General features: G+C 38.8%; 1 protein-coding gene across 5 annotated transcripts in view; it reads left to right on the top strand.

The window, feature by feature from the left end:
• Nucleotides 1-21451: 21451 nt before the first annotated feature.
• SIPA1L1 (signal induced proliferation associated 1 like 1) overlaps nt 21452-23898 on the top strand; it is a 140235-nt gene continuing 137788 nt past the window's right edge. For all 5 annotated transcript variants that reach the window (XM_008639504.2, XM_008639505.2, XM_017741853.1 and 2 more), the window contains exon 1: nt 21452-21542. The gene's annotated coding sequence lies outside the window, so the exon portion shown is untranslated. The remainder of the gene's footprint in view (nt 21543-23898) is intronic.

Below are 23898 nucleotides of genomic sequence, written 5' to 3'. Positions count from 1 at the left end.
TGTTAGAAGGACCACAGCAGTTACCTTTTAATATGTATTTAAATCTCAATTCTGAGAGAAATAGTTTCTAAAAGGAGAGTGAAATACAGGCACTTAATATTTAGCCATGGGTTTATTTTTGTCCAGAGTTATATTTATTCATCTCTTTGACTTGTTTGCTTTCTTCTCATGGACAGGAAGGGAGTTTGGAATGCACAATATCTCAAAGAATGTGATGATTTCAGTGACTCATCTGTTTACTCTAAAACATACTAAATAGGTTCCATGCTAAGTGGATGTGGTATGACTTCAATGAAATACTGGTTATTTGAGAGTCAAGATCAGAAAATACAAACCCCATATTAGATCAGTCTGTGTCTTGTATGTTCCATTTCTGGAGTACACCAGAGGGAACTTATTCTGGCGCAATTATTAGGAGCACTCACTCATCATATCCTATAGCTCTGTCTTGCTACAAAATCTTCTAAGGGTCACGTGAGAAAAATGAATATGGCAGTTTCTATTTCTTCATTTCCATCCAACCACAACAGTTTAGCTCATGAATCTGAACTGCAACCATAGGGAGTGCCAGGTCTGATTGATGTGATGGACACACCCAGGGTGTATGCTGAGGGAGTATCTGGGGTTTTGTAACTCCTACTCACGATGTTTCATTAGTTTATCTTAGAATAGAAGAATTATCTCCCAGCTCATCTGTTTGTACCCTTAGCTGCCTTGAACACAGGACTGAAAAGGAAACTGTAGTTATCTTCTACAAATGGAAAGTCTGGAATCAATTACCAGGGTAAAATAGCCCAAAACAAAAAAGCAAACCCAAACTTCAGAATATTAACTACAGTGACATTTAGCTAAATTTTATTTATACAGGGCTGGGTGTAGCTGCCAGCCAGGAGGAAAGAGGGAGAGGTGCAGCTGTGCATATGAGAGCCAGAGCAAATAACTGCCCTGGTGATCCCGGTGAGACCGTGTTAGCCACACGAGCGGACCAATACTTGTCTCTGAACATACACCTGGGATCAGTAGCAGCTTGGCATCACTGAAAATAGGCTGTTTATTAATAAATTTCATCTTATTTAAGAAGTTGTTTTCACACAAAAAAGAGCAGTGCTCATTTGGACTGGTATAACTAGTGGATTTCTAAGGTCAGCCAGGAGAGATTTGGATGGCAAAGGGATGTTCCTTTGTTTGTTGGTTAGCAGTTACAAAAGAACTCTTTTATTGTCAAAACAAGTTAGAAGGTTTTAGCTTCTCATGAAAAACCTACCATAAGCTGTTTTTTAGACAGGGTGAGGTGATGTTTTCCCTGCATTGCACTGTAAATTTTTCATTTCCAATTTGTTTACTTACTAGTATTTTTTTACCAAAATCTTATGCTTATAAGGGGAAAACGAAACAATGTGCCTGAGATGTGGGTTTTTTGAATTGGGATTGGGACATAGTTTTCCACCAATGCTTTAAATGAAGTAGCTGAAATCAGTGTAATGCATTTCTCATTTGAAAAAATTGAAAACAGATTATATTGAAAATACACCAAGTCAAAAGAGACTTTGCATTTTTTATTCCTGCTCTAGATTAAACAAAACAGCATAAAAAATTGAAAAGGTAGGTTTTATGCTCAAAGTGTCTTCTTACAGATCGTGTTTTCCAGTAGAGCCACAGTTTTGAGAACATTCAGATTTCTATAGACAATTTGCGCAATCTCTGCCTTCTTACAGAATTGGGACATCCTGGGAATATTTTTATGTATTATACAGAGCTCATTAGTATTGAGGGAATGAGTGATTATGTATTCAATCATGTTGGCAGTGCAGAAAAAACATTGCAGTGCAGTTGCAGATAAATGCCTCTTTTATTCCTTGCACACCTGTTGATGCATTGTTGTTTACCTGAAATAGTTAATTTTGTGAATGTGACTTTCTTTGTCCTGCAAATATACTTTTGGCTATACCTCTGATACCACTTCTTGTCACATGTGACTAAATACCATTGTGTTAGTACAATGTAAGTAAAAGTGGAGAAAAGAGGAAGAACTCATTTAGGTAAATTATCTGATTGATTTCTAGCTATAACATGGCAGCCTTTTTCCTCAGGTAGTATTGCCTGAGTAGAGCATCTGGAAGTCGTTCCAAATTCCTAATATTTGATAATATTGTAATTATTTAGGGCTGACCAAAAGCAAAGATGCTTTCATTTGGCCAAACAGGAAAAAGAATTAATCCGTTTTAAAAATACGTTCCAATTTGTAGCTTAGCAGAAATTTTAATTTTACCTTAAGAGTCAGCAGCAAAGTTTAGCTAGAATTACAAGCCAGGAATAACTAGTACACAATGTATTAAGAACAAGTGAATGTGTTAAAGGTGTGCTTCAGACAATATCTGTGACCAGGTTTGCAAAATAAAACTTGATGAGGGTTTTCTCAAGTTGGATATTCATATTGTTACCTATTGTCCATTGATTTGCAGGTATTTTTTGTGAGGAGGTTGGGATCTGTTTTACACAGCGCATACTTAACATGGTCAGTCTCCAATATGATAATTTTGTGGTCACCTTTAATATTTGCTTATAATGAATGAGTCAACTTGTGCAAGACGAATGCATGAGCAGATGGGATATTGCAAGGATGTGTTCCATTCTGGATTTTTTTTTTTTAAATTTTTTCCCAACTGACTTGTTTTAAGATTATGGAGAAGTTACCAAAAGTACTTTTTTTTTTTTCCTCCTATAAGTAACCTGCTGTGAGGCTAGAGTTAGTTCCCACCTGTAACAACATGAGGGCACTTAATCTGTGGGCAGTCCAGTTAACTTCAGCAAGAGTATTGCTGTAAGTAAAATTACTCAAGCATTTGGGGGGACTGCTTTTTAAAAAATTTTGGTTATATTATGTTTTAAAGTAGTAGTAGCATTGTTACCTAAAGTTTCAGCAATGAAAAATTACCTGAATATGTTCTGTTTGAGGAAGCCAGCGTGAGACCTGTTAGAAGCTTGTGTTCTATTCAGGTTTTGAGACATTACTGAGATGCTGAAGAACAACTGGCAAGCCTCTTGTGGCACTGCCTTCTCTTGTTGCAAAGCAGAGAGGTTATGAGGTTATCTGTACCTGACGCTTTTATTTCATTTTAATCTTGCATGAGCTGAGTGACCAGTTCTTCCAGCCACAAAAGCCAAAATCCTACAAGAACCTTTAATTTATGTTCAGACATGCAATTCTTGTTGTTGTTTGCCTCTATCAGAGGTTCAGTACAAAGCTTTCCATAGTGCATATCCTTTTCTCAAAAGACATGGAAACATTGCCTTTTGTAAAGGTCTTTTTGAAGTAGGTATTGTTTCCTGGGGTGTACCTTTTATGAGCCTTTCTTAAAAGCAGTAGAACTTACCTATGATTTTGTTGTCTTTAGCCTTACATAGCAAGTGGCTCTCTGTGTACTGTTTTTCAGCTTCCTCCAGCTGAACCTGCGTTTTCCAGGCTTCTCATCTTTACTCTGAGCTCAGACTAGCTCTTAAGGTGACAGCATGTAGCAGGTTATGAGTTGGGGGCAAAGAAAGGTCAGGCACTTGTTTCAAAGAAAGGTGTTTATGGGAACATTCCAGTGTACCAAAATACTTGATCTTTAAGCTCCAGTAGCCCCCTTGAGACCGGATAAGATTTTCTTCATTGAGCTTAGTTTGCAGAACTGTTTCTTTGCACTTCTTATCTCTTTCTTATGTTAAGATATTCCTGCTTGGCTTACATTGCAGTATTCACTTCAGTGGCTTGGTGGGTAGTGGCAAGATCAGCATGTGGTAGGTGGAAAGCTCCAGAGGTGTGGATATCAGTCTTACACAAATAGAAGTAATTTTGGTAAATGCACCCCTTTCCTTCCTGCAGATGTCTAAAACCAGGGAGGGTGACATGCCTGATTTACTTCTGTTAGTCAACATAACTGGAGTTCCATGTTAAGTTGGTTGTAAGTTTACTCCTTATCTACCATTGTTTACCAAAGTCCCCAATTATCTCTGCTTAGTTAGTAATAACAATTTTGTTCCTTTCTTTGTTCAACTCCCATAGACATTAATGTATTCATATGTTTTATTTTCATTTCTGGTCAGCTCTCGAGAACTGACATCAAGCTATGGTTGCTTGCAAAGTCCGCTAAATCCGGTGTTTACTGCTATGATTTAGCATTCTGATGTAGTTCTAGGATTTTTCTGCTTTCTTGTGGGAGGAAAGACCAAGATCACCAGCTCCTCTAATGCCATTTTTTTTGGAGTTTGGAGTTAGGAATATTACCTGTGTGGCAGAAGGATGCATTTTGAATTAATATGATTTCTACATTTCTGATTAAATATTAGAATGACACAATCAGCCTGATATCAAAATAATTTTGTGTGATTTAACTTTTTGCTGATATTTAGCCTTTCTCCCTGCTTTGACAGTAATGGCTGTATTAATGCGCATATTTGAGTCAAACTGATTGGATTGCATGAGAATTCAAATAATTATTTCCCTTCTTTCACCTTCCCAAAAGGAAACTATAAATGAGCTACAGCAGTGTCCTACAATGCACTTCAGAAATCAGTCACTTTCTGAATGTTTCTGTTTTATGCTTTAGGTAAAAAGAAAGATGCATTGTGGGTTTTATTCATGTTTGAGGAAATCTGATAAAGCTAGATAGGAGCATGGACTTAAGTCAATGTAACGAATATTTGGTTATATGAAAAAAATTGGGGGGGGCGGGGTTGGAGAAAAGTCTATAAATAATTTTTTTGGATCTCAGAAATAAAATAATGTAGGAAGAAACTTTGCTTTTTCAGTGGTGAAGTGGTAGTTGACCAACCTGTAGTTTGAAACGTGGTGAGAATAGCTTGGTTGGTATAAATGGATTTGTGCAGCAGTGGCCACATGGAATGGCCATGGGCACAAATGAGAGCTGTGAATGAAATGTCTGCAGAATCTGAACTGGAAATAACCCACTGTTCCTGGACCAACTTGTCAGCATCTTGTGTATAAATATTTTTATATGTGGGTTTACAAATGTAAACAAAAGGTATTTGAGCGAAGCATGATTGTTCCAGAACAGCGAAGTTAGACAATGTTCTTCCCGCAGAATATACTGAGCGCTTCACCTCCAGCAAGAACTGAGACCACAGCTGAGCTGCAGCCTTTGTCTTGGCATGAAGGGCAAGCATTCTTCTTGCCAACAGCAAGCAACCAGAACAGCGTACATGGATCTCCTTGGCAATGTTTGTATTCGAGTTTACAGAGCTCATCTGGTGTCTTCTTGTGCTTGGTACAGACCCTTAACACTAACTCCCTGTATTTCTTGCCCTGAAACCAGAATAAAGCAAATGCTGTTTCATCAGCAAGCACTGAATATGAAACATTTGGCAAAAGGTTAGAAGTATAAGGAATAAAATAGGAAAAATGCAAAGGTTTGGGGATCAGTTTGTTTTCTATGTGCTATAGCCTTTGCACCTACAAGAAACCTATTTTTTTTCCTTGATTACTCTGGATTTGTAACTTCTATCACAGTGGTGACATTTTTTTGTATATCTTTTAATGCCCTGTTTCTTAGATGACTTCTTTAAAGTAGTTCTCATATTAGTGTGCCCCAAAGTGTCCCTTCTATCTGGATGATGTACAATCTCTGCCTGTTTCCTGGAATCCAGTCCTCTGTCCTGGCCAGTTGTGCTGGAATAAGATGCCGTGAACACCTAACATGGGAGTAACATAATGCAGGAGTATATATTTTGATCCATGGAACATATTTCAGATTTCTGTATCTCTGATACAGTGCATCTGCTGCCAAGGTGGCCTTCTGTATCTGTGTTGCTGTTGTAGCTGTGCTCTCAATTCTTTATTTTACAAGGCTTGAAATGTGCAGATATTTGGTTCCCTTTGTAAAACCAAGTCACTCTTTAAAAGATGTAACTTGCTGTCACTAACTTCAGAACTGATAATGTCTTCTATATACTAGGAGGTTGACATGATGTGACCTGCATGGAAACTTTAAGAGCTGTGTATCTTCCCAGGGAAGCCTGCAAGTCATTTACCTGTTTCATCTGTCCTTTGCTGGTGAAACTGGTGATAGCATGCTGTTCAGGAGCAAGTTGCAATTCATTGACATAATGTGTATTCTTTTTCCACCTTCCTTCTCCCCCTATACAGTATCAAGTCACTGCATACCATTACAAATTTATGACCTCTTCAGGGCATAGTAGTCATTTGATAAGATCTGCTTTGGTCTACAGGGAAATTACTGGTATTTCAATCAGTAAGAATGATACCCAGTCAGCAGTATACTAGTTATCTTGTCTAGGTCACAGACAATTAAAAATCCTTAATAAGCTTTTGATTTCCCGTGTTTTAAAAACATGAATTTGTTCCCTAGAGCAAAATGTATTAGGTATTTGCAATTAGTGTGTTGTATGTGTGTGACAGCTATACTTACAGTCCAATTTGAAAGTTGCTAAAAATATCACCTGTATCATTATTTGGTAGTTTTCTATAGATGTTATTTTTATTTTAAAAGTAATATTAAGCTTAGAAGTTATTTAGAAATTTCCTTTTAGATATATATTAATATAGTTATTACAAAAATGTACAAAATTAATTAATATTTGGGTGGTTTTAGCAGCTAAAATGCAATTTAATGTCCATTTTAAAGGCGAAAGCCTTCAGTAGACAGTTTTGTGAGCAGTCATTTTGTGAATGGTCAACTCAGTATGCAGTAAGTCTTAGTTCATGTATTACAGTTCCTGGATCTGCTGATTAAAAGAACAAGTATGGGGGAGTGGAGGCAATCAATTGCAGTGTCTCAAATCTGAGAAATGCTTATTTGCCCTTTATAACCAGTACTACCACTCCCTTCCTGAATTCTGAACTAGCAGTGTCTGTATTGAGTGATGTGGATCAGAATCCTGTTGTTCTGCGTGAGAGGCATTTTTATTACGCCCTGCTTTAATGGATGGATGTGCTCTGTTAGGCTCTGGTGGGGTGATGGAAGAGGATCTTGTTTGAAAACCAGATTCACTTTGGTGGTTTAGGTGGCACTGGACATAAGATGGTAAAGATGCTCAAGAGGAAGAGGAGCTTTGGAAAAAGACAAACAGAAGTGTAGATGTTTAATATTGTAGCTCCCTGGTCAATTTTAATCCAGTCTGAATTTATGCAGAAAACTGAGGTCTTGTAATCCTCTGCAGTTTTCCATATAGCCCCTTGCTAGTCTGGGAATTCTGAGAGGCATTCAGCAGACTTGAGTGGCAATTGCTTTTTCTGTCAGAGCTAACCTGCCAGAGCAGATGTGTCAGGTTCCAGCTGAGCTGGCTCTCAGTGGATCTGGATCACCACATCATCAGCTGCCAATTGATGACAGAACATGAAAGGACTCAGCGAGTGGGAAAAGCCAAGACTCGTGCCCTCTGCAGCTCCTGCTTCTTCCAGGAGCAGTATGGTACTGGGCTGTGGGTTGGCTGCCTTGGGGAGGCCCTGAGAGCGCCACAGATGCCCAGTGAGTGCCTCTGACCTTCAGTTTGCCTATCTCAGTTATGTCTCTGAAGTGGCATCATTTTTTCTTCACAAAAGGGTGGTAAGGAGGAATGTTTGAAGACTCCAGTAAGGAAATTACATGTTGAGTATGGATTAGTCCTGGCTTGTAAGGTTGAACAATGTCTTCTGTAATCCATGCAAATCCAGTATGCTAACATAGCTTTTGTGTTTCTGTGGTTAGCCTGGTAAATTTTATGCAATTCTGACTTGTGACCTGGTTAATAAGTTGAAGACAAAATGAAAGTTTGGTAAAAAGAAGAGGATGCTTAATGAAAATTGTAGTCTGAGGACAACCAGGAATTCTTAAATATTTCATTCTCAAACCTTTGAGTTGCTGGAAATGGTTTACTCCATAAGAGTTGTTGAAACTTGCTGTGAATTACAGGAGTGTTTAAATATGACAGAGGTTGAAAGAAGGTTGTATTTTGGGGATTTAGACCCACAGAGGTATAGTATAAAAAGCAGCTTTACAGGTGTGAGTTCAGGATCAGTATTTCCCAAGTATTTTTAAAATACATTTGAATGCATTTCAGTTGAGTAGTTTGGTTGCTAAAAGGCATTGTCAAATGTTTTTATTAAGGCACCAGCTTCTCTAACGTATGAAAGTTGGTTAATAAACATCCTCTATTACTGTAAACATCCTCTTGACCATCTGCCAACTCAGGCCTGAAAGGATAGAGGAGGAAGGTGGAACTTTTTACTTGAGCTTGTTTAAGGGCACATATACCCTTATGTATGTATTTTACTGAGAAACAAATGGTTTATGAAATAAGCCTAACAAATACAGCTGCAAAAACAAAAAATAGATTTCTGAGTCTTGCCATGTGGTATTTGTGCTTTGAATATAAGTATGCTTAACAAAATATTAACAACTGTAGTTAAAGGTAAATTGTTGGAAATCCTTAGGCTGTATTTCTCAGATATAAGGACGTATTTATAAATTTATTAAAGTCCACAAAAAATTCTGAAAAAAAATGAGGAGGCTTTAGGCAGTAATTTCTTTAAGTAATGGGTCTGGCATCTTGCTGTTCTCCCATTTTTTCCCTTTCATTCCAGATCTCTGCACAATTTTTGGTAAATTAGTGAATGTGAACCAGAATTTGGCTTGATGGAAATTCAAATGTAAACACAGCACACACAGGCTAGTAGACAATTTCTAAGAGGAGAGTTCCTATAATGTTTTCTCAATTGCCAGAGTTTTGTGTTCATTACCATACAGCCAAATTAATCTTCCATTAAGCTAAGCATGTTTTTTCTTGGTGTGAACTGACTTGGAATAGTTTGCCTTGGTTTTGCTCAGAGGGTAGGGTCCTCCAAAGAGCCTCACAGATGTCTCTGGAGTTTCTTCTCCCTGCCTTCTGCAGGGAGGAAAGGTTTCAGGACTTGTGTTGAGTGGTGAAATCATGAATCTGAAGGGTTTTTTTGTTGTTGTGTAGGCTACCTTTATTTTCAAGGACTATTTTCTTTTAGTCACATTGACATTATTTATGTCTGATGTTCATAAATTACAGCTATTTTTTTTTCCTGAAATGGTCCTTTTGTATGTGCTCTAATAGTTTTCCTCTTTCCATGCACAGTTAGTTAAGATTTGATTTGCAACATATTGGGATTTATTTTTATCACTTACTTAACTCAAAGTGTGACATGCTTGAGTGAGAAGATTGAGTCTGTGCGCTTGTGCTATCCTGGTGGCACGCTTTGGTGAAGGTAGTTTTCCTTTGAGCCTTGTACAGTGTTGATATTCCTGCCCTCTCCTCAGTGAAACTGTCTGCAGTCTGCTGCCTGGTGCAGGGATTACAAGGAGCATTGTTTTGCCCAAAAGCAAACACTCCTATCTAAAGAAGTGCACTCAGGTGACAGGTGGGTTTTCTTTTGAGGCTGATGATAGGAGAGTTTTTCATTTGTTGAGTCTTGATATGAGGAAAGGCCCTTACTTTGGCTTTGTTGAAACCCAAATATTTCAAAAAGCCAGGGAAGTGTGAGGAATACTTATGATCAAGGTATGTTGGTGTTGAAAGCAACCTAAGACTGTAAATTGAGACTCTATTGTACTGTAAGGAAAGAAGTGAGTGAGCAGCATGATAGGAGTCCCTTCTCCTCTAGAGTAAGCCTTGTGTTATTACTGACAGCTGTTCTCGGGTATCTTACCAGCTATTTTGGGTGTTTAGTGTGCAACCAATCTGTCTGCAGAGAATGTTTGTAAAATTCTTCAAAATGTGTTAAAAATTTATGCATCTTAGAGTACTGTACGGTGATTGCAATCCTGTGCTGCACATGGGTTTGTTGTGTGGTGTCCCCCCTCTGCAGTGGGGTTGTTTCCTTTGCACTTTGGCTTTACGTGGCTGTGGTGCTTGAGACTGTGGTGGTGGTGGTGGTGGTGAAGTCCTTTTAGGCCATCATGTTAACCAAGTATGTAGTGCCCTCTAAAACAGTGTAAAAATACATGTCTTCAGTTTTGCAAACATATCCTTCTCAAGTGTAACCTTTCTGTTTACTAAGCCCAAACTGGAACTGCTAATTATTCTGTACCCAGACGCTGAAGTGAGATATGGGATAGTGGATCTCTTTATTTTGGAGTCCAAACATCTTTTGGTTTAACATGTCAGTAATGCTGTGGTCTGCAAATATTTGAAACTGAGCTGAAAAATGTTAATGTAATTGCCAGATTATAGTTTCTGATCTTTCTTAAAATTTAGTTCAGGTTTTTTTAATGTTGGAAATCAAGCAGACAATGCAGAAGGCTGGCTTGGCTGAGCATGGATCAGAAGATTAGAGCTCAGGCAAAAAAAGAAATTGTATGCCCAGTGGAAGCAGAGTCTGCTGTCATGGGAGGAACACAGAGGGGCTGCTTGCCACTGTAGGGAGAAAATCTGTGTGGCCGAAGCTCAACTGGAGTTGAAACTGGGCAGTTCTGTGGGTGTCTATAAAAAGAGAAGGGTTATAGTAAATGGGGTAACATCAAGTTGGTGATTGGTCACTAGTGGGGTTCTGCAGGCCTCCATTTCAGGCCTAGTTCTCTTCAGCATCTTCAAAAATGACTTGGATGTAGGACTTGAAGGCATACTGAGTAAGTTGGCTGATGATGCTGTTGATTCCTTGAAGACAGGGAGGTCCTGCAGAGAGACCAGGACAAATCACAGGGCTATGCAGTCACCAGATGGACAAAGTTTTAACAAAGACAAGTGCTGTGATGAGGCAACCCTGGATCAATGGACAGACTGGGGAGCAAGAGGCTGGAGAACAGCACTGCGGAAAGGGACCTGGGGCTCCTGGTCTCTGGCAAGTTGGATACGAGTCAGCAGTGCCCTGGCAGCCAGGAGGGCCAACCCTGTCCTGGGGTACATCAGAACAACCGGGCAAGGGAGGGGATTGTCCTGCTCTGCTCTGCACTGGGGTGGCCTCACCTTGAGTGCTGGGGGCAGTTTTGGGCACCACAATATAAAAAACATACAAAGCTATTAGAGAGCATCCAGAGGAGGGGTAGAAAGATGAAGGGTCTAGAAGGAAAGCCATATAAGAAGCAGCTGGAGTCAGTTGGCTTGTTAGGCCTGGAAAAGACTAAGGAGAGACCTCATTGCAGGCTATGACTTATTCAGGAGAGCTACTGAGCTCTTCTCTCTGATGACCAGTAACAGGATCCAGGGGAATGGCATGAAGCTATGTTAGAGGAGATTTAGGCTGGATATTAGGAAAAGGTTCTTTGCCCAGAGGGTGGTTGAGCACTGGAACAGGCTCAACTGGAACAGGGAAGTGGTCAGAGCACCATCCTGACAGAGTTGAAGAAGCGTTTGGACATTGCTCTCAGGCACTTGGTATGACTCTTGGGGTGTCCTGTGCAGGGCTGGGAGCTGGACTTCAGTGATCCTTGTATGTCCCTTCCAACTCAGGATACTCTATAACTCTGTGGTACATATGAATGGTAGGATTTGCTTGCTGCAGGTCAGGAGAAGGTCCATTAACAGAGTGCTCCAGTCTGGGCTTGATTTGTCTCCAGTCTATGGGACATTAGGGCTGCAGAAATGCGTCTTCCATTCCCTTTACATCAGTCACCTGCTAAATTTTTTTCAAATGTTTCTGCTGAATCTCTTGGAATAAGAGTTAAAAGTGCATCCAAGCCTAATTTTGGAGTGTATTAACAGATTTTAAGTATGTTTGTACCTGATAAAATTGGTATTTCAGCTAAAGTTCAGGGTTTTTTTTCCTCAAAGCGATGAATATTAGTGTGATGTAATTAGTAAAGCAAATAGGATGAGATGTTTCATTAGTGTGTCTTGGAGCTTAGCCCTCTCGTGGCAATTGCTGTTTCAGCAGTATTGGATGGGATCTATATTTTCCTAGCAAAATCGAGAACTTTTTGTCTGGGAAGTTCAAGGTGTGGGGGGCAGCTACACCAGCCTGGCACAAGCCCATGTAGCCTCTGGAAGGGCAGATGGTGCTTTTGTACTCCCCCAGCCTGGCTGGTCCTTCCTACCTCCTGTACTTAAAGATGTGTGCAGCTGCAGGGTGGGCTGCGTTGAGGGATCAATCCTGCCAAAAGCCAACACTCCAAAAGAAGGGGGAAGAGAGCCCTGCCCCTCCCCTGCCAGCAGCATGTACCTGCTTTATAATGGGTTTGACTGGCCCTGTATGGCCTTAGTAGGATGTTTCTGGGATCGGCTGACACTTACGGTATGTCTGGGTTTTTTTATAAACAGGATTTGTTAAAAATGTGGTTGTGCCCTGTGTTCTTGCTCTAGATTGTTTCAATTCCATGTAATGTATTACTAATGTTTTCTTTCCCATGCTTTTCCTAAGTCCATCAGAAGCCAATCATTGTGTGTTTGTAGTAATGATGCTGTCATATTGTCAAGACTGGACAAAAATAATTTAAGACCTGCCATAGGCTCTTTGTAGACACTGTCAGTGGCATTTAGGTAATTCAAATTGCCACAGTGCATCTGAGCTGGTCTTCTCTACATTTTCCTATTTGTAAAACAGTTTGAAGCTTTGTCTGTGTGCTCTCTTGCAATGGAAAAATTTTAAGTAAAGCTTGTTGGATTTTACTTCAGGCATCCAGGAAAGCTTTCTTAGCTGAGTATGATGTGGACAGCATTTCAGAATGACTTCAGGTTTGTTATTATTTGGTGTAAGAGAATAACTTTTTTTTGCTTGAGACATTCCTTTATCTATGTATTTGAAGGAATGTCATGTGGAGTCCATAACTTCTACCTAACAGCATTGACATCTAACTCTCCTGTTACTGTAGCTCACTGAGTTGTGCAGCTTTTAGTTGTTGGATATAAATGGGCAAATACTTCTATGAAAAACTAAAGAAAAACGTGTTAATTTTTTCCCCTCGAGATTTATAGCCACTATGTATTTTCACATTCAACTGGTGGAATATAAACCTTTGCTGGCATGCTTATTTGGGTGAACTACTCAGACAGGCTCTTCTCAAAGCCTTTATTTAGAAGAGTGTTTATGTTCTGCACTAAAGGACATAGGGTAGCAGATGAAGAATTGATGTGTTCCTATGGATTCTTGACTGTGGTGGATTATGACTCAAATGGACTAAAGCAGAAGATGCTATTTGGATTGTGAAATTACTGAAAAAGAAACGTTCATTTGCAGTATCTATGGGTTTTACGCTTGTCTTACTAATTCTCTTTTTACATTTGAAATTTTTAGCCCGGCAGAAGATTAGAGTTTTCTCTTTAATGGAAATCTCTGACACACAGAGTGTACTGGATAAAGAACTGGATGTGGATAGTGGGTGCTTCTGGCTGGGTGAGTCGGGTTCTTCTGTGGCTGAGCTGAGCTGCTGAAAACAACACGACTGTCTTCTGGAGGAGTGCAGCTGCTGGTGGAGGTGTTTGCACCTCCTCCTCCATGGTTCTGTGGCTTGAAAAAAACCACAGACTCCCTTATTGCCAGTGTTACGTTCTTCACACACCCTTTTTAGTTTTATGTTCTTTAACATCTGTAGCTTCTGCAACTTCTGTGATTTTTTTGGTCAATTACACTGGCCTGGTGCTGGAGGTCTGCAGTTTATAACACTGGAGAACTTTCCTTAAAGAGTATCTTTTTGTAAAGGAAAAATAAACTCTGGTTTTTTACATCTAAATAAACAAAACTTACATTGTCGTTATATTAAATTACTCTTCTGCTCTTGTATTTCTAGGTTATGTTTTTTCCCAGCATGAATGAACTATTACTGAAGTGTAGAATCTCAGATTGTGGTCACGTGGAAGTGTTTCATGTACTCCATTAGGAATGGATAGCCTTACTGTTCTGTTTCTTCATAATCTGATTTCTCATATAAATAATTTCCTTAGTTTGTTTCCTAGAATTGCAGTTTCATTAGAAACAAGAGTGTCTAGTATTCCTCTTACAATAAAATTGTGAGTTGTTCAGCAGTGTATGTTTTTCTCTATCCTAGGGTTTTAGTTACAAAGTGTTTTGACTGCAGCATTTGTAGATAAGCAAGTGTGCTATTTTAGGCCCCTTCCAGTCCAAAAATACAGCAAAAGACCCCTGACTTCCTTGTAGCTCCATCTCCTAACTTGGGTTCAATGTTGTGTCTTGTAATTATTCATTTGGCTTCAGACCATGGTACTTTTAAAGGTTACGGATCTAGTGTCAGGGTCAGTATTGGTGTAGTCCACTGACACTGACTGGGTAATTTTTCTGGCCTTGAGTTGAACAGTTGAAACTGGGAATGAACTTTCATGGGTTCATAACAGTAAGCTGTAATGATAGTCTCTGGATTCACAAGGTACTTTCCTATATTTCTCTTTTGGTTTGGATTTATTAAAAGTATTATACTCAGTGTTCTGCAATTCTCTTCACTTTCTTCCCATGGATAAATGAGCATCGAGTTCCCAGAATGTAACATCTCCTTTTATTAATGAAATGGCAGCAGCTTTGAAATGGGCAAGAATCAAGGCAGATTCCAAAATTTGTCTGTTCAGATAAAAATCTGGTGTTGAAGAGTCTGCTGCTGTTCATGGCTGGGCATGCAGTTCGAGAGAAATTATATTAGCACTGAGGGGTTTTTTAATGTGCAATTTTACTAATATTCTGTGGCTGATTCTGCTGCAATTCAAATATTTTCTCATTTGAAACTGAGTATAAAATCTAATTTGTTTTTCCTTCACCCTTTCTCCTTGGAGAGCTATCAAATTATCCTCTGCTTTAAATTCAAGCTCTTCATGGAAATCAATCGTTCTGACCTCCTGTGAGGTAAATATTATTTTCATTAATAGGAAAATTGCAAAGCAGACAAGTAAAATTGCTTGTCTGAATTATGCAGAGCTTGAGACATGTGGTCAAATTTCTAGACTGCCTGTTTTCAATAAATTCTTTACAAAACTTTTTTAATGTAATAATATTGTAATAATATTGATACTGTCTAATCAGACAGAAGAATACTTTGGTTCCTGAAGCATTGTGTGACCAAGAGGACAACTATGAAATATTGTTTTGAAATGTGGATAAATGAGCTGTCTACTGAGAAGAGTACAAAACAGTTTGCAGTTTTCCTGGGGAAACAAACAAAGAATCCTTTTAAATGTTTTCTTAATCTGGCAAAAAGCATGAAGGTCCTTGAATGGGCAGAGAAACTTCCACTCTAATGGTAATGACCAGGTCTGCCAAGTGAATCAAATGGGGATGGAGATGTAAGGTGCTTGTGTCTTATAAAACAACAGATTATCAGTTCCTGTGAACTGCAGGAGAGAATATCTTGAATATCTTACTTCTGGCTTTTTCAGTAGGATGGAAATAATGAGTTCTGCTTTATCTCAAAGGCCCTGTAGATGAATTTTTTTTTTTTTTTCCCTTGAGCGGATGCTTGTAACATAGCAGAGCAGAAGTTTGGTTACATATGCAAAAAGCTTTCTAGCTAAAGAATTGTCTTGTTATTATAGTTGAATTTTCAATTAGGGATAGAAGATATAATTTATGGAGTGTGAAACTTATAGATTACTTGGATTTTCAGTTTGACACAGTTTCAAAGCTTTTGAAGACAAATTCTCCTTAACAGTGGAATTTTTCATATTATCTTGGATATTTTGAAACTATAGTATGTAGTTAATACCTCTTTTAGTGAATTTTACAGGCAGTAAGCATCTATACAACTTTCTACTGTGAAGCTTCCTTCTGTAGAAGGTGTATGTTTCTGGTGTGCTCTGAAGGGGACTGGAGGCTCATAGAAGTGATGCTCACAGTGCATTTGTGCACTGTAACCGGAATCTACAATTGGATATTCCTGGCTGAAATGCCTTTTGTAGTAAAGGGTCAAGTAGTGGAGCTTCTGCAGTATTGCAGTATGTTGTGAAGGATGGGGCAAATGTGATTTCACGTGTTGTTCAGTGGCACTTCATGGCTTTTACTTTGTTCTCTGTTAGGCAGTTCTTTGCCTTCTTGTTTTGGACACCTAATTTGTGTAGCTGATTTTGTGTATTATCAGTTTATCAAAGTGTTGCTAAAAAACCCTTTATATAAAGAGAAGTCATTATTATTGGCCTTTGCCATGGGTGCTAGAAGCTGGAGGACCAATATTTTTGATGAATGCTTGGCTGCTGGATGACTGGCTCTCATTGTCCTTCTCTTGCCTTGATTTCCCTTTCTTTACATTTTATTTAATGGTATATACCTTATTTGCTAGGCACTTTGAACACATATCAGCCTGTGAAAGCATCCTAACAGCAGCATATTCTCTATGGTGCTTCCTCTGTTTTTATTGACAAACAGCTTTAAAATTCCAGAGTCAATTAAGACACCAGCTCAGTCTTTCTTTTAACGGTAGTCAAATGGATTAAAAATATATGGGGGAAGGGATGGGAAAGCAGAATGGAAAGCAGTGAGTTTTCAAATTGGGAATGTGCAAATTCTGTGTTGAATTTGCCCTTTCTAAATGTTTCTCCAGTATTTTCTGCCGCAGACAGATTATTAGTTCTTTCTTTGGCAGCAGTAACTCATTCTATGATGTAAGATCCTGTCCATATCTTGTAGCTTAGCTGTGACAGCTAGGCTGAAAAGTAATAGAATGACTTTTATGAAGAGAAAACCTAACTTTTAAAGAAGTAATATTAGTATGAAGAATGGGTCATTACCTAATGTAAGGGGGGGAAGTGGACTCCTGGTATTTTTATATGGGTTTCTTCATTACAAACTGATGTATTTGCATTCCTTGCATTAAAGTGCTTACTGTTACCAGGAGTAAGTCCAAAGTTCACATGTTCATGGTTGTGCTCTGTAAACTCAGTGTTTCACTTCAGTTAGTCCAAGTCTGGACGAAAGCATTAGTTCATAGACAAGGAGCTCTTTTGACTTGGCAGCATCCTCTCTGTGTAGGTATTTTACATGTGCAGTTAGTAACGGTAAACATAAAGCCATTTGTGTGCTGTTACAGTCACATTGTAGAAAAACTAGAGGCTAGAAAAACTGGCCTCAGCATGGAAATATGTAAGCCATGGTGGCTGTGAATAATCAGGAAGAGTTACGACATAATTCAGGAGAATGATGTTGTGAACGTCAGAAGGCGGCTTTTCCCATTAAATTAATTTAAATGAAATTTTGTTTCGTTACCACTTTTGAGAAAAATGTTAAGAATTCCACTAATTGACTCCTGTTGACATGGCAGCAGAGTAGTTAATGAACTTAATGCAGCAGTGCTAATTTTGATTGATACTGTGTAATTATGATGTCAAAGGTATTTAACTTTGTATCAGGCTGTAAATCTGCATCAGACTTCTAGTCTACCCTTGAGAGAAAAAATGCATAAAATGGGAAAACCCAGGCACTCCCCCAACCTGAGCTATTTTACAAAAGAGTATGAGAAAGTAAAAAGGTTTCACTAGTTCAGCCTACTTCCTTGTCAGTAGCGTGTCTCTGAGAAACTCCTGAATGTCTTAGTGTCTGAAAAGCAAAAAGTAAATGTTCTCTGTGAATTTTGATGTCAGCAGCAGCAGTGTCCTCTGACAGTCCTCTGTACTCTTCTAGCTTTTTTTCTTTCCTAATATCTTTAGTCTAACTGGAGGTCTTACAGCCTGAAGGTAGAAGACAGCCTTCCAGACTTCCTTGAGCTGCTCTGTTCTCACTAAGAAGAAACAAAACTTCATTTTTTTATCTAAAAGGGAAATTTATGGAGAATACAAGAGATCTGATTATTCTGGCCGTGACTCTTGAAGCAAATGTTCTTTAGCTTGACAAGCCAAGCATGAAGGGATATGCTTTCTTTGGATGTAAATTCTGTGTGTGATTCATTTGTTGTGTAATATTCTCATGTATTTTTGGTTTATTAGAATTATTGATTAGTATTGAGAGAGGTTTTATTATTGTCAGAAATAGTACTTCACTGTTCACTAGGGTGAAAGTCAAGATGGCTATGATTTCAAAGGTTAGTAGTAATCTATACACCTTATTTTATTATAAACTACTCCACCTTTTCTAGAATAAGGGATTTCAAATCTTAGAACTTTTTATAGACCATTACTTTTTGTACTTGTTTCTATATCACACTATTTCTCTTCTTGTTTCTATGTTTTTTACCATTTAATATTCATTGTTTCAGATCCTCCTTTTTCAGGAGGTTTTCCTGCTGGTGAATTTTGTAGCTCCCTATCTGTCTTTCTGACCCAGAAGTATTTGTGCTACCTTCAGGAGCATTTTATAAGTAAATTTTAAGAACTTAGTTGTGTCTATTTTGAATGTGCTCCTTTTGTTTGCCTTGTAGTTTAGGGTAGGTCAGGCTTGGTGCTTTTCAAAATCCTGTCTTGCCTCTGTGTTTCTGATGTGTATGAGTAATAGGCATTAGTCCTTAACAATCATATAGTTGGAAAGTTGTAGAAGAATTGAATTTACGTTGTAGTAACATTACTTATCAATTTCTGTCATTCAGCATCTTCAGTGACAGCATGTTTGGTTGGAGATGAAACGTAGGGACCCTGTGGAACCTTCAGTTGCAGATGGCTTCTCAGGAGTGCTGCTCTGTGGGCTGTTCTCTGTTGTGGCAGTGTTCTGTGGGTGCAGGAATTCAGTCATCTGCTAGGCACAGGGCTTTGAAGTTACCAGCCCAAACACTCAGGGGAGTTAGGTGCTGAAGTCCTGTGTCCTTGTGACTGGTGTTTGCAAAATAGGTTGTAGGCTGGTGTCCAACGCCATGGGAGAAGCAGCATCTTTTTCCTGCAGTGAATCATCTCGTGTTTATTGAAGTTCACTGGTGAAACTTGTCCTGGCTGTCTTCGTTCCCCTGGTAGTAATTGCGGTAATAATCGGCCAAAGCACGTATGTCAAAAGCCTTTTGTTTTTATTCTGAAGGGAAAGACAGAACTATTAAAAATATTTTCATAGGTTTATGATGGCACAAGAACACTTTATGTAGGCTTCTTTATTTAGAAATTATAATGCCTATAGGTGATGCCTTCCTAAGGTAAACAGAGAAGGATATTTTCCATTGATGCTTGCTCCTTCTTTCTTTTGAAAATCTGGGTTCATTAGTAAGACATCCTGAAAGACCTGCTTACTTCTCTTAGGAGATGAAGGGTATGTAGGGTAGGGAGGAAAATATTTTTTTGTAAGTCTCTATAAGAAAGATATGTCTGAACTTCTTGTGGTTATTTTTTCAGCACTTTTGAATGCTGTTAGATTTTGCTGAGATTAAATGCTAGCTATTCTCAGTGTTTTCAGACAGCACTCTCTCTCTTTATTTTTTTGAACAAGCTTTGTCTACAATTTCAGTACTTCCTAATGTTTATAATTATATAAGGCTTTCAAAGCTTTGAACTGCTGTTCTGCAGGTGACTTGCTCTTTTGTGAGAACAGCTTTGCAGGTTGTGGCGGAGAAGTGGGGGGAGTGAAGCATTCCTTGGGTAGGTGGCAGATTCTGAGATCAGAGGGATGAATCTGCAAGGATTCCTCATCTTGCTCGTCGTACTGCATATTGATAGCTGGAACACAGCAAGCAACCCCTGAATTGTCTTCAAGTAACACGTTTTGGTTCTTTCAAGGATGATGTCAGAAAATAGCCTTTTTCAGTAGAACCAAATTCTTTCTTCCCTCCCTCCTTACATACGCCTACAGTGATGTTTTTTCAGCTCTACAAGTGTGTGTTTTCTCACTCTCTCTGCTGTGTAGGCGGCCTTCCCAATCACAATTGAGCTTCACAGGCAATCTTTAAAAAAAAAATCATCTCTACACAGCAGGTCTATAATTTAACACCAAAGGAAATGGAGAGTTCTGGGTTAGAATTGTGATGCGTCTTAGTAATGCTTGAATTGGCAAAGAATTTCACCCTAAAAAAAAAAGGAAATTGTTTTCTTGACCAGAAGGCCACTACCTGTGGAAGTTTTCTTTTTACATTCTACCCAAATGATTTGCCAAAATGTCAGTAGCAATCACAAACAAATAGACTTTAAATTTTATACTTGCTTCATTAGGTTTTGAGCTTTTCTATCCCGGAATTAGAATGTGATTCTAATGAAAAAGACAAACTCAGTTTGTTGACAATATGAAAGTTAAAATGCAGTTTTTCTGGGAGTGTTGCCTTATTTTAAACATGATTTTAGTTCTCTCTGCCTTTTAGAAACTGCTTTTGCTGCACTGCATGATTATTTTTTATGTACTGCAGCTCTTTTGCTGATGCTTCTCATTTTTCCAAGGTCTTAATTTCACACAATATTTTGTAAATAAGCCTAAACTTAACTCGCAATAAAAAAACCCCCTCAGCTGTATTTTTAATTGCTCAAAAGAAGATAGCAATAATTATTTTCTTGAGCTCTGTTGATAACACTATTTGGCATTTCTTAAATAATTTTTGTTGATGCTAGTGTTCTTGCCGCCAGGTAGGCATGCTAAGTTTGTTCAACTCTGTAAAAAAAGACTTCTGGGAGGGTAGCATGGGTGACCTAAAATTTGCTTATAAACCTATCAAATTTCAGCAACGATTATTACAAATAGCACTTGTACCATGATTTTATGTGCAGTTCGTGCTGCCATTGTAGCTGAAAGGAACCAGCCTTATCTGCTTATCCTGTCTGATACCTTTTCTGCCTCATGTGAGCACAAGTGCTCATGTAGCTGTGCAGTGAATTGGATTGGAGAAAACCAGGCTGGAGAATAATCGAGGCCTTCTTCTTTAGTCTCCGTACTTAAAGTTGGATTTTAATCTCTCTTTGATATGATTCACTGTACGTCTCCTCTAACACGTGAGCTTGGTGGGAGTAGAGTAGGACAAAAATTCATTGGCAGTATGTGCTCTGCCTCCAGCTTGTGCCTCTGCGGAGTTCTCGGGACTGCAGCATAAATCTCCATGGTTACATCTGTTTGCCTGGTCTAATTTTAGAGGACTCCTATCATCTAGAGATGCAAGCCTTTTGTAGCAATAGACAGAGGTCAGATGTTAAGGGTAATTCTGAAACAATGCAGATTATATTACAGGACCTGGTAAATAGGAAGGACCAGCTTTGAAACCTTTTTTTTTCCTGCTACACTCAAACTTCTTAGGGTACTGCAGCTGGTGACTTAGATAAAAACTCCTGCTCTCCCTTGTGTTTGACATGTGTTACAGACTTTATGTTGAACAGTGAGGAAAAAAAGTGGGCCACAGCACTGCTAAATGTCCCCTTTCTTTCAGGCATTGCCAAATGTGTGTTTAATCTCTAAATGCCTGGCAGAATGCGTTCTGGAAGAAAATAACTTGATTCAGAGAAGAGGTGATAAAAGAAGGGTTGGGATTGTTGTAGTGAGAAACTTATTATACAGGCTTTCTCAGATGTGTGAGTTATGTGCAAAAAATCAATTGGTTCACAGTTTTATAAGCCTTCATTGTTGCTTCTGGCTTCTTACAAGCACATTTTTCAGAATACCCTTTACCTTTTGAAAAGTATTTCATTTGATTATTTCCTACTCAAATTTTGTTCATGCCAATGATCTTTTTGCTTCTAGGTTTCACTGTGCTATGAAGTGGTTGGTTGTGACATCCACTTGGTATTTTTGCTAAAGCTGCATGTGTCTGCTTTCTCAGGAATTTGGATAGGTAAGAGTACATGTTCTGCTTTCTGTACCTTCTGACCTTTTTGAGTACTGCTAGTTGTCACAAACTGAGTGCTGTGTTTGACTGCTGATAGCGTGTAACGTTTCATGCAATGTGTAAGGGGTGGTCTCCAGAAAGAAGGTTTACCCGGTAGGCTGGCTGCCACAGAGTGCCAGACTGTATCCCAGTCTGTTGCTGAATGCTTCCTCTATACATGAGTGCTTTTCCAGGAGGGAGATGCAAGGGAATGAGATGGCTATTCCCTCCCCCCCTTTCTACTAGGTATGTGTAGAAGTGTTCGTAAAAGCAGATTGGACTCTGTTCAGGCTGTGACAGAATGCCTGCTTTTGTCACATTTTGTGAAACACAGCAGTTCTTGTAGGTGGTTTCTTTTAATCTACTTGTGAAACTAAACTCAAGTTGTTAGGAAGAAAGGGATGATTCTTCTGGATGTGCCTGATCCTTGCAAAAGATGGCTTTTAGTACATGATCTGTCCTTTCACAGAGTAATGTAGTGTATTGAAAGGTAAAATGGATGTGGCAAGTGTGAGATGCTGCGGTTTTGCCCATGCAGCCTTGCCCTCTGCCTTGTACCAGATGTGAGTCCTTTGCAGGTGTGTAATAACCTGGTTCAAGATGGTATATGCAGAAGGCCGGAAAATTGCAGTGTGTGGGTTTGGGGGTTGGGAGGAGGTGAGATGGGGAGCAGTGGTGTTGGTTTTGCAAAGATGGGCAGGGTTGGATTTGTTTTCAGCTTCCTCAATTAACAGGTTGTGCAAGCAGTAGTGCTGCCTGAAGGGAGGTGACCAGAACTTGCTACAGACTGCAGGGAGAACAAAACCAGAGATTTCAATTGAGATCAGTTGAAACAGATTTGCAACCAGGCAGTAAAAACATAACCCCCTCCACTGAACAGGTTTTAATCATGTGTTTATTAACACATATTGAAACCTGTACGTATAGGATATGCAAAGGAAGTCCAGTCTGGAAGCAACAGTGTAAAAAACATTGCTGCCAAAGGAGAAACCCTCCCTTGTAACATTGGTTCGTCAGTCTGTTGGATGTCAAAAGAAACAAATAGGTTTCTTATGTGAGAGAATCTGCCCTGTAGTTGTTGCAGTTGCCTTGAAGGATGTTGTTGTATCAAAAGTGTCAGTTTAAAACTTCTTCTGAAACACTGTCAGCAAAGCTGCATTGTGTTGGCAGAGATTTAGCTTCTGAGATTTGACTTATGCTAGTGACAAAACCTTTCCTTCAGAGGGTGTATATACTGGAAACAAATATGTTTGTTCACAAATCTTGTGGAGTCCTTGGAAAAGGCTATTTTAATTATTTTGTCTTTCCCCTTGAATCATTTTACCTTTTCATTTGGCATCATCTTTAGTGTTGATTTTTACACACAGTTGTTATTGGGGTTTTCTTTGATATATAGCTCTCAAAGTTACTGACAGAGGAGAAAATAGTGTCCATCTCTTTCCCACTATATGAAAGTTTGTTTTGTTTTTATTTTTTAATGAAGTTTGTGGTTCTAAGAGGCTATTTTGAATCACAATATTAGTAAACACTGTAGTGGGGCACAGACAGCGAAAAAGTTACCACTTGAAGTAAGAGCACTCTTAGCTATCAATTTAACTTACTGGTGGGAAGTAAATGAGCAATTTTTCCCCCTACTATGTTTGGATTCCACAGCCTAGAGTGTTTGTCACATATTTTTCACAGAGAATGATCAGGTAATTAAACTTCATTTTGCCAGTGATGGTGTCGTCATGTTACACCACCCAAACACCAAAAGTGGTAAAATCCTTTTTATTATACACGTGCAATTTTTGAGTGGAAATTTTTTCTCAGTGGAATTTTAAAAATTTTTAAATTCCAGCCTGTAGAAAATCCATTAATATTAAATTATACTTAAAACCTAATTTATTTCACCAGTAGCAGTTCTGGTTGCTGGCTGTTTACGAATGTGTCAGCTCATGGTCCTGTAGACCCAGTCTTGTTTGCTGAAATTCTTGAGCAGGTTTTATAGTTGGGAGTTGAGCATAGCCCTATTAGCAGGCAGCTTTTTTTAGGAATAGTATCATGCTCCAATAAAGCTGATGTTTCTTTGTGTCAAATACAGAATCTTAATTGGATTTGTAAAGATATTTAGGGGTAAAACATTCAGCAGCATAAACTCAGTTTTGTTAATTCCCCACATTCTTCTGTAGATACTGACAGAATAAAATTCTGTATGAAACTTAACCTCAGGCTGCTTATTTCTGCTTGACTTGAACTGAAAATGAAGAGGAGGACTGTGGGGTGGGAAGAGGAAGAGATGGCCACTGTGTGCAAGTGGCTGATGTTGACCTTAAGTTATATA

This window comes from Corvus brachyrhynchos, unplaced genomic scaffold, assembly GCF_000691975.1.
Source record: "Corvus brachyrhynchos isolate BGI_N302 unplaced genomic scaffold, ASM69197v1 scaffold115, whole genome shotgun sequence".
Taxonomy (NCBI): Eukaryota; Metazoa; Chordata; class Aves; order Passeriformes; family Corvidae; genus Corvus; species Corvus brachyrhynchos.
The sequence above is the reverse complement of the archived record's forward strand: the minus strand, read 5'-3'. Positions and strand labels throughout refer to the sequence as shown.